Here is an 18,919-nt window from a genome sequence, read left to right on the forward strand (position 1 = left end):
ACACTATCACGTTATCAGGCACTACTGCATTACAAACAAACATTATTATGTGGTACAAATCACTGCACATGCTCAGGAACACTTCTGAAAACCACTGCAATTGACCATGGAAAGAAACTTGCACTTACACTTTGCACTTAGTTTCTCCTACACCGAGCGACACATCGGGCAGCTAACGATCTCCATCGATGTCGGTCAGCAGCGACTGCTTCAACTTCATCCCAGGCAATGTCAACGGTTTTCAGATCATCCATAAACGTTCGACGCCATGAGATCTTCGGTCGGCTTTGCTTTCGCTGGTTCTGCCGTAGGTTTCTTCCTGTTAAAAGACGCCACTGTCACCAGAGTGCTTGCTCATAGGGGGTCATATCATTGTTGTTTTTTTCTTTGTATGTATTATTGTAGTGTCCACCTTACAATATAAAGCGCCTTGAGGTGACTGTTGTTGTAATGTGGCGCTATACAAATAAAATTGAATTGAAATGAATTGAATTGGAGACGTCGGAAGACCCCGGCCGCCTTCCCTACTGTGAAGTCTACATCTTGATCAGGGATCCCATCATTCGAGATGATGCTTTCGAAATATGTGAAATTATCCACCTCTTCAGCACATTGTTGGTTGATCAACAGGAACATGCGTAACCAACTTGGAGTACCTTCGTCTTCTTGGTTGTCGTTCTTCATCGCCTCCCTCTGCAAAGCCGCAGTTAACTCTTGGAGGTCTTCCTGAGTCGACCCCAGCAGGGCAATGTCGTCCTCGAAGTCCAAGTCAGTGAGATTGTTCGTGACAGGGGACACCGATGCCAGTTTGGTCAACTGATCGTTGCATGATGAAGTCAATTACCAACAGGAAGAGGAAAGGCGATAGCATGCATCCCTGTCGGACGCCAGTATTGATCTTGAAGAAATCCATTCAGAAATCATCTGTCCGGACGCAGCAGCAGCAGTTGGAGTAGAGACCACAAAGGGTGTCTACAAACTGCTGGGGGATTCCATATTGACGTAGAATAGCCCATAGAGTCGGCTGATGGACGCTGTCAAAACCCTTCTTGAAGTCGTTGAAATTTCAATGATCATGCGGAGGGTGAAGATGTGCTCGACGCACGACTGGCCACTCTGAAAGCCAGCAAGCTCTTCTCACAATCGTTCGTCCACTGCATGTCGTAGCCAATTTAAAAGAACGAGGCAAAGCACTTTCCTGGGTACCGACAGCAGCATGATGCCCCGGCAGTTCTTACAGTCGCCCAAATAGCCTTTCGTAGGAAGTTTGGTGATGACGCCTTTTGTCCAATCATAGGGTACACACGATGTTGACCAGCAGGTGTTTAGGGGTCTTCTAAGGGCAGCTTCCAACTGGGCTTCGTCGTGCTTCAGGATTATGGGGAGGTACTCGTCCAGGCCAGCAGCCTTTCCACTCTTGAGGAGTTGGATCGCTGTCTTGACTTTGGCATCGCTGATTTGTCCGATATCGACAAGAAGAAAATCCATGGAGGGTGCAAGTTCTTCGGCCTCAAACAGGTGGAGTGGCTCGGGCTGGTTTAAAGTATCGCAGAACTGTTTGACTCAACGTGGGTTGCTCAGCTGCAGTGAGGAGGACTCATCCATTTTTGTCTCCGATTGGGACCAAGCGGCCACCGGGAGCCCCAGTTAGATCTCGTACAATGCAATTTAAGGTTTGGGTATCGTTCTGGTCGACTGCTTCTTGGGCTTCCATGCCTTTAGCTTCGATCCACTCTCACTTCTAACGCCGGCAGCTGCGTTTGACCGGTCAGGCAAGATCTCAGTGGGCGGCCATGGCCCTCTCAGAGAGGGACTGTTGTTCATACATCATTGGCATGATGAGGGAACGTTTATTTTTATTTACAGATAGTAATGTTGTGACATAGGTAATTCAAAAATGAAAATGTTGGCCAGATTTGATGTACTGTGCCTATTTTCCCACACAGGTTAATGGGACCAATGTCAATCTGCCACTGTCCCCGGCCCCTGGTATTTCTGTGTTCAAGTCAGGAAAACACTACACTGTCTCCATGAACTTTGGTGTGACGGTTCGCTATGATGGAAACACCTTCATGGACATCAAAGTGATCGAAGAGTGAGTGAAGACCAAATTCACGGTTTCCTTATAAAATGGTGTTTTAATCAAAAATTCACCAGTCCAGAAATCTACATCCCTAATAATACAACTAAAACAATAACACATATTCATATACTGAACATGACTCCTTTATCTGTAACCAGTAGTAAGGTGATAAAGACAGAGATTAATGGCACAGCTAGGATAGTTTATTTAAGTAATTTAGCAGGAGCAACACAAACAGCTCACTCAAAATTTCAAGACAGAATCACACAAAACTTATCATTTCCTGACTAGTTCATTCTATGCTGATGCTGTCAAACGCATCAAATGTGCATGTCCGATCGTTTAGTCTTACTAATGTGTGGGGTTTAGTCTACTGTTGAAAAGCAACTTGGCTGGAATTAAAACACGTTGTAAGATGTAGTTCTGACTGAGTTGTTAGTCTTTCTTGCATAAGACTCCAACACAATTATTTTACTGTAATCTGCAGCTATCAGAACAAGCTGTGTGGCCTGTGTGGCAACTATGATGGAGATACTAAAGATGACTTCCGCAAACCAGATGGAAGCTTAGCTGAAAATGCCAATGACTTTGGACACAGTTGGAACATGAATCCAGAGTGAGTATTGCAGAGATGCAAGTGTAAAGAAACATTTACCATTGACAAAAGACAAATGTTCTTAAGATGAAAGTCTGTCTTGACAGATGCAATAAGAAACCCAACACTACCATCCCTGGGTGCAATAAAGAAGAACAGGAACTGTATGAAAGCTCTGGATATTGTGGCATTCTGCTGGACAAAAATGGACCTTTTGCTGTGTGCCATCGCAAAGTCAACCCCAATGTATGTTCATGTAGAGGATAGTGCATTGCTTGTTGCATTTGTGTATGTGTGTGTGTACTCGGGTTGAAAATGTGATGTTAGTAATAGTGGAATAATTTGAATTTGTGCTTTTAGATGGTCAGACAATATAAAGCATTGTAACAAAGTGATTGTTTGTTCTCAGAATTACTTCAGGGACTGTGTCTTTGACTTGTGTGAGCTGGATGGAGCCAAGCCCATTTTGTGTGAAGCCATTGAAGCCTATGTCAATGAATGCCAAGATCGTGGGGTCAACCTTGGACCATGGAGGAATGAAACCTTCTGCCGTGAGTATTAGAAGGACAAATGATTTAATTTAGTAGTAAAATATCTTTAGGTAAAATCAGCTCGGCTGAGTAGTTGGGAGAAAATCACACAAAGAAGTTTATGTCAGTTCTGACTTGAGGAAGAGTACTTCATACGGGCTTTCTACTCACTAAAGTTAACTGAGGGAGTGCTGCTTTAGCATACCTAGTTGGGCAGACAACATATGCCAAGAGGCTGCAGGAGACTGGGTTACCATCAAACTCAAACAATCTAGTTACACAGAAGACAACACAGCTGGAAGTGCCAAAGACACATTTTTTTTTCTTATAAAAAGCTGTGATTTTATATTTTAAGCAGCACATACTTTTGTCTCCTATCACTAACTTCAACCTCTTGTGGTCTCCTTAGCACTGAACTGCCCCCCAAACAGCCACTACGAACCCTGTGCAGATCCTTGTCAGGAAACATGCTTTGGAAAACCCCCCTCCTGCTCTGGTCCCTGCTCTGAGTCCTGTGTGTGTGATCCCAGCTACGTCCTGAGTGCTGGCAAGTGCGTTAAGGAGAACATGTGTGGCTGCAACCACACGAACGGCCAGTATTATGAGGTATGGTGAAGTGGGTCTGATAGGCCGGCAGTGAATCATTTGGTCCTTTGTATTTCAAGTCAGGTCACTTGCAGTGTCTTTATGTCCTCTCTAAAACAACATTTTCATACATACATGCATATAATGATTTACAAAGAATCATCTGTGCCTGCTATGCTGAATTGTCAATTTTGTTGCCTGTCTGTCAGCCTGGAGAGGAGTTTTTTGAGGAAGACTGCAAGCGAAAATGTTGGTGTGGTGCAGCTGGAATTACCTGTGAAGCCTCTGAATGCCCCCCAATGCATGAATGTAAACTTCAGGATGGAGAGCTGGGCTGCTATCCTACGAGTATGTTTGTTATGTTCACACCTAAAAAACAAAACAAAGTAAAGCTGTAGACATTATATTCTAAGTAGGTTTCCAGATCTCATGGGTTGGACTGCCAACCTGAAAATTTTTGCAACTGTGTTTGATGTGATGCTGCAGACTTTGTCAAAGTTCTCAAACTAGCATTTTCTGTCCCTGCTCTAATATACACAGTTAGACTGAGTAATGGAAGCGAGAGAAGCACAACCCAGAGCTGTCTTCACTTTCAGTAACAGTGAAATGTTTGTGTGTTTTTGTTATGTTTCTTTTGCTCTCTTTTGTACAGTTTGTCTATAACAACACTTGTTACATGCATTTCTTCGTAATACAGAATCACAGAGTTGAAAAAAAGAAATGCAAATAATACAAATTTTTGTCTAGTCAGGAAATGATATATTCTTTGCATCTATTTTAATGCCATTATAGGTCCAAAGCAGCAGTGAACTGCACTGTTATTAGGTAATTGTTCTACAGTGGCTTCATCTGTGTTTCAGTCTGATGTTCCTGATGTTTGTCCCTCTCTCAGGCTTCCAGGATTGTGTAGTTTCTGGGGATCCACACTACAACACCTTTGACAAGAAGTACTACACCTTCATGGGAACCTGTACTTACACACTGGCCAGAACCTGTAGGAACAGCACAGGTACACACCAATTCAGACATTTATTTATTAAGATGTTTGGGTTTCATTGCACCTGTTCTAGTCTTGCCACACCCACTAATTAATTCAAGTTTAAATGAGCTAAATTTACTCATTCATTATTTTCATCACAAAGCATGACACATGTTGTTTTCATTCACGTTTGCTGCAAAAAGAAGACACTGAATGTCAGTGATGGTTTGTATGTTAATGCCAATATCCGCCAATTTTAACCTTTAATATAAACACACAATATTCCTGATTGTCGTGGTCTTCTCTGTGCAGGCCCTTGGTTCTCTGTGGAGGCAAAGAATGAAGAGAGAGGAGTTGCAGGAGTGTCATACCTGAGGAAGCTATATGTGACAGTGGATGGAATTACTGTGACCCTGATGAAGAGCAGTACAACACTGGTCAGTGTATGAATGAATTACTATCTGTTGTATTTCCCATCTTTAGGTAAAATGTGTGCCAATACACATCCCAGACACCAGCTGTATCATCACCATGGATGTCTTATGTCTACACATAACTGACATTTTAGCAAAACAACTAATGTGAAATTATATATTTAGTTAATTTGTTGCTAACACCTTGCCAAAAAACAGATTTGTCCCATGTTGTCAGTTGAACCTATACAAATGCCAAAGATAACACAGTGTGATAGGCATCAAGCAGTATCTTTCTTGCTTGTTAAAACTGTACAAAGTCAGTTTTTGCCTGATATACTGAACACTCCACACTCTTTCTACTTTTATACTCCCTGACCTGTCCACCAATTAGAAGTTTACACAGTCTGTTTAACATCTTTATATTATCTTTTTCTTCATCACTGAATCAGGTGAACGGAGTACGGGTGGCTCTGCCCCACTCCCCCTCTCCTCTCATGTCTATTAGTCTTGCTGGTCAGTTCATCACCCTTCAAACATCCTTTGGCCTGAGGGTGCGTTGGGATGGAAACCATTATGCCCAGATCTCAGTTCCCAGGTTAGTATAAATATTGATTTGAACTATTTTGATATTGCAGAACTTCTTTTTATTTGCTTCGCACACTCATACAATACACCTGACCACCGTCTCCACTGCTACATCATTCTTTTTTTGATGGCCACTTTCCTCCGATGCAACCATAACCTAATGATCTGAAGAAACTCTGATAGATAACAATCTAAACTGCTGAATGTCACCAGTTGTTTTATGTATGTTGTGGAAACTAAAAAAAACATAGCAGTCCATTTGTGTGCATTTCGTGGACACATGCAACTTTTAATAAATACTAACGATGCCCTGGTTTATTGTATCAGAGATTTTTGCATTCTCTTCATTTGTTTCTAAAATTACAATAAAAGGCCAAGAAACACCTTATTAAACATTGCAAATATTCTTAAGACTTTGTTATCTTAATCCTACATATCCTGCCTTGACTTTGTCCTACCAGCTCCTACTATGACCAAATGTGTGGCCTTTGTGGTGACTATGATGGGAACCCAGACAATGACTTCACCAAACCAGATGGCACTGTGGCAGGAAATAGCAATGACTTTGGGAACAGCTGGCAGACCGAAGAGGATGAAGATGACTCGTGAGTTCAAACACATTTATCTTACTGTCTTTTGGATTTCTTATGGTTATGTCTTTTGTTACCTTACTGTCGGACTCCTCCTGACACACTGAAGAGAATGTAACTGTGTTTCGTATTTGTATTGACCAGATGTACCCCGGGAACAAAGCCTGATCCAGACTGTGACCCCAACTTGGAAACTGAAGTTGTAAAACCAGAGAAATGTGGTAAAATTACAGACCCTACTGGACCCTTCCGGTAAGAATTCACAACCCCTCCACTTTTGGTTATCGACTGGGTTAAACTGATGGGATTCCTGGGATTTTACAAGGTTTTTTCCTGACTTTGAAAGATCTTGAAATAAATGGCAGAATGGCTGGTAATCACCCAACTGACCTGTAAAATACTAAAAAATCTTTTCAATACTATTATTGTAATGCTGTAACGAACCCATCTGGCACTGGGATGCCAGGTTGTTCTATATCCCTTTTTTGCTAATGCAAAAGTGAGCTGGAACAAGGTTCCAATTCCCCTTCCCTTTATCCCTCCTTCACAAATGCACCAGGATACTTTTGGCACCAGGATGACAGGTTCTCCCTCTCTATCGCTCTTTTGCAAATCCAACAGCAGGTTTTTGGCACCGGGATGCCAGGTTCTCGTCCCTCATTCGCAATCGCAGCAGCAAGCTTTTCTACCAACAAGCTGCCAGTTTCCCTTCCCACTATCACTCCTTCGCAAATTGCAGCACCATGCTTTTCCCACTGGGATGCCAGTTTCCATGATTCTATCCATCTTTCACAAGATATAACATTGTGCATTCAACAACAACTAACACCGTGTTGCCAGTCTTTGTTTCCATATCGGTCATTTGCAAACACAGTAGTAAAGTGGGTACTGGGATGCCATCTTTTCTGCCTTCGCAAAGCGCCGGTGACTCCTCATGGTGTTGGGATGCCACATTCTGTCTGCTATGACTCCTTTTAAGACATCTAATCTCCGCCATGCGCATAATTCCTTACTTCTGCCTTCTCATGTGCTTTCACTAGCATCATCTAAATTCTCCCTTCTTGACACAGTCATTAGAGACAGATCTCCAAACTGACTCGAGGTTCTGACAACATCCAAAATGGCATTATCATCTTCTGTGTGGTTCAGTTGAATTCTACTCAGCTCTCTGCTGGTTGTGGGGGTTATCATTATGGAAGGCTCTTCTCCTCTAACCAGTCTTTCAATTCAGCCAGCCCTTCCAAAACTACTTACCATCACCTCTGTTCCTTTCCGAAATTGGCATAGTAGTTATCGCTACCTTACCCAAACTAAATTAACCAGCCAGGCACTCCTTCTCCATCTTCTCCACCTTGACAAGCTCAACTTTTAAGAGGCGTCAAAACATTACCTCAAGTCTTAAAATCCAGGCATGCGTCACTGTCAGAGCCTCAGTTCAGAGTTGAGCCACATCGCTACCTGATCAAGGGTTCTCTGCATTCATCTATTAAGGTTTTTGTTGTCCGAAATTTGCTTTGATCTCTTCTCCCGCCATTCCTTCCTAGTTTTCCGAGCTCATCCACTCCACTGGAACCTTGACCACCTTGTTGAGGCCATGGTCTGTTCATCTTTGCTGGCCTGCCTACCAGTTATAATCCTCTCCTTTGGGTGGCGTTGTCACTTTGCGTTCGCCCTCTCTGCGCACGTTTTTTGTCTTGCTTTCCTTCTCTCACCCCAACCAGTCGTAGCAGATGGCTGTACTTCCCTGGGCCTGGTTTTGCCAGAGGTTTCTTCCCGCTAAAAGGGAGTTTTTCTTTACCACTGTCACCAAAGTGCTTACTCGTAGGGGGTCATATGATTGTTGGGTTTTTCTCTGTATGTATTATTGTAGGGCCTACCTTATATATAAAGCGCCTTGAGGCGACTGTTGTTGTGATTTGGTGCTGTATAAATAAATTGGAATTAAATTTGAATTATTACTGCAGAGGTATTTGACCTTCACAATGCACAGTTATTGCTGCTTCTAGGGGATGCCTTCTTTGGGGATCTGCCAGGCCCAGGCGCCGCCAGTCCCCAGCGATGCCTTCCCCAAACCGCAGTTCAATTCATGTTTAAGCCATTCACCTTTTTCTAATAGAAACACTGTCAAATGTAAAATGAGCATGTGGCCCCAGCTAGTGAATTGTTGCTAAACTAATGCAAGAGTTGTTGACTGTTTCACCCCCAAATTTAGTTTGTTTGTTTGTATGTTTAAAATCAGATTTTCAGTATATATGAGCCTCTGCCTTTTCCTGCCTAAACTAAGTGAATGTTTTTCTCTGTTACAGGGAGTGCATCAGTGTAGTTAATCCCACTCCATTCTTCCAAAGCTGTGTGTTTGACATGTGTCAGTTCAATGGCCAGCAGCACGTGCTGTGTGACCAGCTCCAGGCCTACACTGACGCATGTCATAGTGCTGGAGCCAAAGTCTACCCATGGAGGACTCCAGACTTCTGCTGTAAGTTTGAATATGAGATATACTAAATATATCTATATGATATATGATAGTTTAATAATAATATCAGCTGTGAACATCATAAACTGTATATAAAACATAGTCACAGTGACATCACCCATTGGCTTGATGAGCCCCATTCTGAAGCATGAATGAATAAAGCCTTGAATAATACCTTTTTAAATGGGATGCATGCCGTAGGTTCTCTTTTTGGAAGTTGTCTCCACCTGTAAATATAACTAACATATATTACATCCTGCTGACCAACATTATAATTGAACTTATAATCATATTTATAATTGTATATGGAGGAGAGGTTAAGATACAGTGCACAATACTGAAACCAATTTAAAACGAACAATGCCGTTAATATTGTCTATCCTTTCATTTATGACACTGCACAAAGTAAAATCAATATGAGATACCTAGATGCCCTGTCTTTGAATCATCCTACCCCCCCCCCCCCCCCCCCCCCCTTCCTCTGTTGCCATTTGTCCACCATTGTTCCCTCTCATTATTGTTCATCCCTGTGTTTGTCCACACAGCTCTCACCTGTCCTCCCAACAGCTCCTACTCCCTTTGTGTGAGTTCATGTCCTGAGACATGTCTTGGCGTGGTGGGACCACCTGGCTGTGAGGAAGTGTGTGTGGAGGGTTGTGAGTGTAACCCTGGCTTCATTCTCAGTGATGACAAATGTGTGGAACTGAGAGACTGTGGTTGTGTGGACCCCAGTGGAACCTATCACCCTGTAAGTGGAAACAGCCTCCAAGCAATTAAAACCACATTCCATTTACCCTTAAAATGTGCTAAGCTCATGCTAACATCATTTTCAGTTCTCTTTATATTGTACCACTTCAACAGGAGAGACACCAAAAGGGCACAAAGACCTTACAGTACAAAAGAAATCAAAACTCAGCTAAATTAAGGGTGCATAGACTGCAGTGAGCTGTTGGCACAAAAATACTGGTTTTACAACAAAGGTTTTTACTTTCAACTTATCAAGCACAGATTATGTTGTTTACACTGTATTTTACCTGACTTTAAAAGACACTGGTGTTATAGCATTTGTGTTTATGTAAGAGCATTTATATACTAGAGCCACCAAATTTAGCAAGCACAAAATCAGTAAATAAATGAGTGTAGGTTGGCTTAATTAGTTAATGGCATACAGAATCCCTGGTTTGAATCCAAATCTATATTAGAAATCTCACGGGAACTTTTACGAGGCGTCAACCCATTACCTCAAGTCTTAAAATCCAGACATGCATCCATCCAGGCTCCACATGAGTCATCTTTAAGGTCTTTCATTGTCTGAAATTTGGTTTGATCTCTTCTCCCGCCATTCCTTCCTAATTTTCTGAACTCATCCACTCCACTCTCTGGATTCCTTACCACCTTATTGAGGCCATGGGCTGTTTATCTTTACTCGCCTGCCTACCAGTTATATTTCTCTCATTTGGATCTAAATGATATTTATCATTTAGATCTTTATATTCATGGGACATACAAGAGAGAATTACATGACAAAATTTCTGATTATTTTTTGCATTCTGTGTACATTTGTCAGGTGGGCGATGACTGGTACTTGGAGGGTTGTGAACAAAAGTGTACGTGCCACAGTGGAGGTCTGCTACAGTGTCATAACACCAGCTGTAACCCAACTACTGAGAGCTGCAAACTACAAGATGGAGAATATGAATGCCACCCTCTGGGTATATTAATCACACAGCTTCACATACATCTATAGGATATATTATATTTCTATTGAGGCTTCTATTGAGGCTTGAGCCAGTTATCCATCTTATACAGCGGCTCCACAATCTGCGATACATGTGTTTATCAGTGAGTGAGTGTGACAGAGAAACAGCTGCATGAATGCATGGATGTGGATTATGGTGTCAAGTGGTTTATCCGACTGGTCTTAGAAATGCAGTAAATAAATGCAGTCATTTTAGCAACAGGTGCTCCAAACCTCCACTGTCTCTACTGATATTGTTAGTTTGGACTGAGTTTGTTAAGACTGCATAATAACTTCCTACCTTTTTTGTTCAGGAAATCGTATCTACTCAGTTTCCAGTAATCCTTATTCTTTCTGTACAGACCTGTGTCCACCTAACGCAGAGTATATAGAGTGCGGTCCAGCTTGCATTCCTACATGTATGGAACCCTCTACCAACTGTTCTGGCTCCTGCATCACTGGGTGTTTCTGCAAACCAGGCTTTGTCTTCAAAGGACGGCACTGCGTGCCATTGGACAAATGTGGTTGTTTAGATGACAACAATAACTATTATGAGGTCAGATGTCCTAGTTAGTACTGTGTACTGTGTACATTTACAGACATACAGTATACTTTCTCAGTACTGATTGTGTTCATTTTATCCAGCCTGGTGAGATGTATTTGGAGACGGCTGCACAAAGTGTGTCGCTGTGCAGGGAACTACACTTTGGAATGTGTTGATAACTCCTGTGACCCCACTGAAGAGTGTCGAGAGGTTAATGGTGTTGCAGGCTGCTATCCTAAAGGTAATAATGTTTGTTGAAATATTAAAGAATTTGGACTGGAATGATCCCTTGCACCTTAAGAAAGTATCATTTAAGGAATGGATGGTCTAGCCACACCTCAAGACAACATATTTGGACTGGTGCTCAACTGTGATTTAATGCACTGTAATAAATTACATCAGCAAAAGGAGCACCTTGTGTTGTGCTTTACAGTCAGTCGGAATAACTTGATAGTTGACAGTGTGGAAATTACAATTTCTTATTTATTATTCCTTTAGGTACATCCACGTGCGTCGCATCTGGTGATCCACACTACACCAGCTTTGACAAACGCAAATATGACTTCATGGGCAACTGCAGCTATCTGATGTCTAGTCCATGCAATGACACAACTGTGCCCTACTTTGAGGTCCATACTGACAATGAAACCGGTATAACAGGCCGACCATCTCCTATGTGAAGGCCGTACATGTATACGCACAGATGGTAAAGATCTCCATTCTCAAAGGTGGCACTGTGCAGGTAAGACATGAGAGGAGGAAACAGGATGTTTTGCATGTCAAACCCAATCACACTATCACGTTATCAGGCACTACTGCATTACAAACAAACATATTCTGTGGTACAAATCACTGCACATGCTCAGGAACACTTCTGAAAACCACTGCAATTGACCATGGAAAGAAAGTTGCACTTACACTTTGCACTTAGTTTCTCCTACACCGAGCGACACATCGGGCAGCTAACGATCTCCATCGATGTCGGTCAGCAGCGACTGCTTCAACTTCATCCCAGGCAATGTCAACGGTTTTCAGATCATCCATAAACGTTCGACGCCATGTGATCTTGGTCGGCTTTGCTTTCGCTGGTTCTGCCGTAGGTTTCTTCCTGTTAAAAGACGCCACTGTCACCAGAGTGCTTGCTCATAGGGGGTCATATCATTGTTGTTTTTTTCTTTGTATGTATTATTGTAGTGTCCACCTTACAATATAAAGCGCCTTGAGGTGACTGTTGTTGTAATGTGGCGCTATACAAATAAAATTGAATTGAAATGAATTGAATTGGAGACGTCGGAAGACCCCGGCCGCCTTCCCTACTCTGAAGTCTACATCTTGATCAGGGATCCCATCATTCGAGATGATGCTTTCGAAATATGTGAAATTATCCACCTCTTCAGCATGTTGGTTGATCAACAGGAACATGCGTAACCAACTTGGAGTACCTTCGTCTTCTTGGTCGTCGTTCTTCATCGCCTCCCTCTGAAAGCCGCAGTTAACTCTTGGAAGTCTTCCTTAGTCGACCCCAGCAGGGCAATGTCGTCCTCGAAGTCCAAGTCGTGAGATTGTTCGTGACAGGGGACACCGATGCCAGTTTGGTCAACTGATCGTTGCATGATGAAGTCAGTTACCAACAGGAAGAGGAAAGGCGATAGCATGCATCCCTGTCGGACGCCAGTATTGATCTTGAAGAAATCCATTCAGAAATCATCTGTCCGGCGCAGCAGCAGCAGTTGGAGTAGAGACCACAAAGGGTGTCTACAAACTGCTGGGGATTCCATATTGACGTAGAATAGCCCATAGAGTCGGCTGATGGACGCTGTCAAAACCCTTCTTGAAGTCGTTGAAATTTCAATGATCATGCGGAGGGTGAGATGTGCTCGACGCACGACTGGCCACTCTGAAAGCCAGCAAGCTCTTCTCACAATCGTTCGTCCACTGCATGTCGTAGCCAATTTAAAAGAACGAGGCAAAGCACTTTCCTGGGTATCGACAGCAGCATGATGCCCCGGCAGTTCTTACAGTCGCCCAAATAGCCTTTCGTAGGAAGTTTGGTGATGACGCCTTTTGTCCAATCATAGGGTACACACGATGTTGACCAGCAGGTGTTTAGGGGTCTTCTAAGGGCAGCTTCCAACTGGGCTTCGTCGTGCTTCAGGATTATGGGGAGGTACTCGTCCAGGCCAGCAGCCTTTCCACTCTTGAGGAGTTGGATCGCTGTCTTGACTTTAGCATCGCTGATTTGTCCGATATCGACAAGAAGAAAATCCATGGAGGGTGCAAGTTCTTCGGCCTCAAACAGGTGGAGTGGCTCGGGCTGGTTTAAAGTATCGCAGAACTGTTTGACTCAACGTGGGTTGCTCAGCTGCAGTGAGGAGGACTCATCCATTTTTGTCTCCGATTGGGACCAAGCGGCCACCGGGAGCCCCAGTTAGATCTCGTACAATGCAATTTAAGGTTTGGGTATCGTTCTGGTCGACTGCTTCTTGGGCTTCCATGCCTTTAGCTTCGATCCACTCTCACTTGTAACGCCGGCAGCTGCGTTTGACCGGTCAGGCAAGATCTCAGTGGCGGCCATGGCCCTCTCAGAGAGGGACTGTTGTTCATACATCATTGGCATAATGAGGGAACGTCTCTTTTTATTACAATAGTAATGTTGTGACATAGGTAATTCAAAAATGAAAATGTTGGCCAGATTTGATGTACTGTGCCTATTTTCCCACACAGGTTAATGGGACCAATGTCAATCTGCCACTGTCCCCGGCCCCTGGTATTTCTGTGTTCAAGTCAGGAAAACACTACACTGTCTCCATGAACTTTGGTGTGAGGTTCGCTATGATGGAAACACCTTCATGGACATCAAAGTGATCGAAGAGTGAGTGAAGACCAAATTCATGGTTTCCTTAAAAATGGTGTTTTAATCAAAAATTCACCAGTCCAGAAATCTACATCCCTAATAATACAACTAAAACAATAACACATATTCATATACTGAACATGACTCCTTTATCTGTAACCAGTAGTAAGGTGATAAAGACAGAGATTAATGGCACAGCTAGGATAGTTTATTTAAGCAATCTAGCAGAGGCAACACAAACAGCTCACTCAAAATTTCAAGATAGAATCACACAAAACTTATCATTTCCTGACTAGTTCATTCTATGCTGATGCTGTCAAACGCATCAAATGTGCATGTCCGATCGTTTAGTCTTACTAATGTGTGGGGTTTAGTCTACTGTTGAAAAGCAACTTGGCTGGAATTAAAACACGTTGTAAGACGTAGTTCTGACTGAGTTGTTAGCATTTCTTGCAAAAGACTCCAACACAATTATTTTACTGTAATCTGCAGCTATCAGAACAAGCTGTGTGGCCTGTGTGGCAACTATGATGGAGATACTAAAGATGACTTCCGCAAACCAGATGGAAGCTTAGCTGAAAATACCAATGACTTTGGACACAGTTGGAACATGAATCCAGAGTGAGTATTGCAGAGATGCAAGTGTAAAGAAACATTTACCATTGACAAAAGACAAATGTTCTTAAGATGAAAGTCTGTCTTGACAGATGCAATAAGAAACCCAACACTACCATCCCTGGGTGCAATAAAGAAGAACAGGAACTGTATGAAAGCTCTGGATATTGTGGCATTCTGCTGGACAAAAATGGACCTTTTGCTGTGTGCCATCGCAAAGTCAACCCCAATGTATGTTCATGTAGAGGATAGTGCATTGCTTGTTGCATTTGTGTATGTGTGTGTGTACTCGGGTTGAAATGTGATGTTAGTAATAGTGGAATAATTTGAATTTGTGCTTTTAGATGGTCAGACAATATAAAGCATTGTAACAAAGTGATTGTTTGTTCTCAGAATTACTTCAGGGACTGTGTCTTTGACTTGTGTGAGCTGGATGGAGCCAAGCCCATTTTGTGTGAAGCCATTGAAGCCTATGTCAATGAATGCCAAGATCGTGGGGTCAACCTTGGACCATGGAGGAATGAAACCTTCTGCCGTGAGTATTAGAAGGACAAATGATTTAATTTAGTAGTAAAATATCTTTAGGTAAAATCAGCTCGGCTGAGTAGTTGGGAGAAAATCACACAAAGAAGTTTATGTCAGTTCTGACTTGAGGAAGAGTACTTCATACGGGCTTTCTACTCACTAAAGTTAACTGAGGGAGTGCTGCTTTAGCATACCTAGTTGGGCAGACAGCATATGCCAAGAGGCTGCAGGAGACTGGGTTACCACCAAACTCAAACAATCTAGTTACACAGAAGACAACACAGCTGGAAGTGCCAAAGACACATTTTTTTTTCTTATAAAAAGCTGTGATTTTATATTTTAAGCAGCACATACTTTTGTCTCCTATCACTAACTTCAACCTCTTGTGGTCTCCTTAGCACTGAACTGCCCCCCAAACAGCCACTACGAACCCTGTGCAGATCCTTGTCAGGAAACATGCTTTGGAAAACCCCCCTCCTGCTCTGGTCCCTGCTCTGAGTCCTGTGTGTGTGATCCCAGCTACGTCCTGAGTGCTGGCAAGTGCGTTAAGGAGAACATGTGTGGCTGCAACCACACGAACGGCCAGTATTATGAGGTATGGTGAAGTGGGTCTGATAGGCCGGCAGTGAATCATTTGGTCCTTTGTATTTCAAGTCAGGTCACTTGCAGTGTCTTTATGTCCTGTCTAAAACAACATTTTCATACATACATGCATATAATGATTTACAAAGAATCATCTGTGCCTGCTATGCTGAATTGTCAATTTTGTTGCCTGTCTGTCAGCCCGGAGAGGAGTTTTTTGAGGAAGACTGCAAGCGAAAATGTTGGTGTGGTCCAGCTGGAATTACCTGTGAAGCCTCTGAATGCCCCCAATGCATGAATGTAAACTTCAGCATGGAGAGCTGGGCTGCTATCCTACGAGTATGTTTGTTATGTTCACACCTAAAAAAACAAACAAAGCAAAGCTGTAGACATTATATTCTAAGTAGGTTTCCAGATCTCATGGGTTGGACTGCCAACCTGAAAAGTTTTGCAACTGTGTTTGATGTGATGCTGCAGACTTTGTCAAAGTTCTCAAACTAGCATTTTCTGTCCCTGCTCAAATATACATCAGAAATAAAATGGTAATGGAAGATAGAGAAACACAAACCAGAGCTGTCTTCACTTCAGCAACAGTGAAATATTTATGTGTGTGTTGCTGTTATGTTTCTTTTCCTCGCTTCTGTACAGTTTGTCTATAACAACACTTGTTACATGCATTTCTTTATAATACAAAATCACAGAGTTGGAGAAAACAAATGCAAATAATACAAATTTTTGTCTAGTCAGGAAATGTTATATTCTATGCATTTATTTAATGCCATTATAGGTCCAAAGCAGCAGTGAACTGCACTGTTATTAGGTAATTGTTCTACAGTGGCTTCTTCTGTGTTTCAGTCTGATGTTCCTGATGTTTGTCCCTCTCTCAGGCTTCCAGGATTGTGTAGTTTCTGGGGATCCACACTACAACACCTTTGACAAGAAGTACTACACCTTCATGGGAACCTGTACTTACACACTGGCCAGAACCTGTAGGAACAGCACAGGTACACACCAATTCAGACATTTATTTATTAAGATGTTTGGGTTTCATTGCACCTGTTCTAGTCTTGCCACACCCACAAATTCATCCAAGTTTAAATGAGCTAAATTTACTCATTCATTATTTTCATCACAAAGCATGACACATGTTGTTTTCATTCACGTTTGCTGCAAAAAGAAGACACTGAATGTCAGTGATGGTTTGTATGTTAATGCCAATATCTGCCAATGTTCACCTTTAATATAAACACACAATATTCCTGATTGTCGTGGTCTTCTCTGTGCAGGCCCTTGGTTCTCTGTGGAGGCAAAGAATGAAGAGAGGAGTTGCAGGAGTGTCATACCTGAGGAAGCTATATGTGACAGTGGATGAATTACTTGACCTGATGAAGAGCAGTAGAACACTGGTCAGTATATGAATGATTTACTATCTGTTATATTCCCATCTTTAGGTAAAATGTGTGCCATACACATCCCAGACACCAGCTGTATCATCACCATGGATGTATCATGTCTACACATAACTGACATTTTAGCAAAACAACTAATGTGAATTATATCTTTAGTTACATTGTTGCTAACACCTTGCCAAAAAACAGATTTGTCCCATGTTGTCAGTTGAACCTATACAAATGCCAAAGATAACACAGTGTGATAGGCATCAAGCAGTATCTTTCTTGCTTGTTAAAACTGTACAAAGTTTTTTGCCTGATATACTGCACTCCACACTCTTTCTACTTTTATACTCCCTGACCTGTCCACCAATTAGAAGTTTACACAGTCTGTTTAACATCTTTATATTATCTTTTCTTCATCACTGAATCAGGTGAACGGAGTACGGGTGGCTCTGCCCCACTCCCCCTCTCCTCTCATGTCTATTAGTCTTGCTGGTCAGTTCATCACCCTTCAAACATCCTTTGGCCTGAGGGTGCGTTGGGATGGAAACCATTATGCCCAGATCTCAGTTCCCAGGTTAGTATAAATATTGATTTGAACTATTTTGATATTGCAGAACTTCTTTTTATTTGCTTCGCACACTCATACAATACACCTGACCACCGTCTCCACTGCTACATCATTCTTTTTTGATGGCCACTTTCCTCCGATGCAACCATAACCTAATGATCTGAAGAAACTCTGATAGATAACAATCTAAACTGCTGAATGTCACCAGTTGTTTTATGTATGTTGTGGAAACTAAAAAAACATAGCAGTCCATTTGTGTGCATTTCGTGGACACATGCAACTTTTAATAAATACTAACGATGCCCTGGTTTATTGTATCAGAGATTTTTGCATTCTCTTCATTTGTTTCTAGAATTACAATAAAAGGCCAAGCAACACCTTATTAAACATTGCAAATATTCTTAAGACTGTGTTATCTTAATCCTACATATCCTGCCTTGACTTTGTCCTACCAGCTCCTACTATGACCAAATGTGTGGCCTTTGTGGTGACTATGATGGGAACCCAGACAATGACTTCACCAAACCAGATGGCACTGTGGCAGAAATAGTAATGACTTTGGGAACAGCTGGCAGACTGAAGGATGAAGATGACTCGTGAGTTCAAACACATTATCTTACTGTCTTTTGGATTCTTATGGTTATGTCTTTTGTTACCTTACTGTCGGACTCCTCCTGACACACTGAAGAGAATGTAACTGTGTTTCGTATTTGTATTGACCAGATGTACCCCAGGAACAAAGCCTGATCCAGACTGTGACCCAACTTGGAAACTGAAGTTGTAAACCAGAGAAATGTGGTAAAATTACAGACCCTACTGGACCCTTCCGGTAAGAATTCACAACCCTCCACTTTTGTTATCGACTGGGTTAAACTGATGGGATTCCTGGGATTTTATAAGGTTTTTTCCTGACTTGAAAGATCTTGAAATAAATGGCAGAATGGCTGGTAATCACCCAACTGACCTGTAAATACTCAAAATCTTTTCAATACTATTATTGTAATGCTGTAACGAACCCATCTGGCACTGGGATGCCAGGTTTGTTCTATATCCCTTTTTGCTAATGCAAAAGTGAGCTGCAACAAGGATCCAATTCCCTTCCCTTTATCCCTCCTTCACAAATGCACCAGGATACTTTTGGCACCAGGATGACAGGTTCTCCCTCTCTATCGCTCTTTTGCAAATCCAACAGCAGGTTTTTGGCACCGGGATGCCAGGTTCTCGTCCCTCATTCGCAATCGCAGCAGCAAGCTTTTCTAC

The 18,919-nt window shown here is 42.3% G+C and overlaps 3 long non-coding RNA genes across 3 annotated transcripts; all 3 read left to right on the top strand.

Moving 5' to 3' along the window:
- Positions 1-11,254: 11,254 nt before the first annotated feature.
- Positions 11,255-13,936, top strand: LOC112844797 (uncharacterized). Its single transcript, XR_003217547.1, has 3 exons — positions 11,255-11,359; positions 11,617-11,860; positions 13,843-13,936. It is a non-coding gene; the product is annotated as an uncharacterized LOC112844797 (long non-coding RNA).
- A 2,043-nt stretch (positions 13,937-15,979) lies between these two features.
- On the top strand, positions 15,980-17,018 carry LOC109198043 (uncharacterized). Its single transcript, XR_002059019.1, has 3 exons — positions 15,980-16,033; positions 16,582-16,698; positions 16,981-17,018. It is a non-coding gene; the product is annotated as an uncharacterized LOC109198043 (long non-coding RNA).
- Positions 17,019-17,075: 57 nt separating this feature from the next.
- On the top strand, positions 17,076-18,204 carry LOC109198041 (uncharacterized). The gene is made up of 3 exons (XR_002059017.1): positions 17,076-17,100; positions 17,520-17,665; positions 18,115-18,204. It is a non-coding gene; the product is annotated as an uncharacterized LOC109198041 (long non-coding RNA).
- Positions 18,205-18,919: the final 715 nt, after the last annotated feature.

The sequence above is a fragment of the Oreochromis niloticus genome, unplaced genomic scaffold (genome assembly GCF_001858045.2).
Source record: "Oreochromis niloticus isolate F11D_XX unplaced genomic scaffold, O_niloticus_UMD_NMBU tig00001640_pilon, whole genome shotgun sequence".
NCBI classification, from domain to species: Eukaryota; Metazoa; Chordata; class Actinopteri; order Cichliformes; family Cichlidae; genus Oreochromis; species Oreochromis niloticus.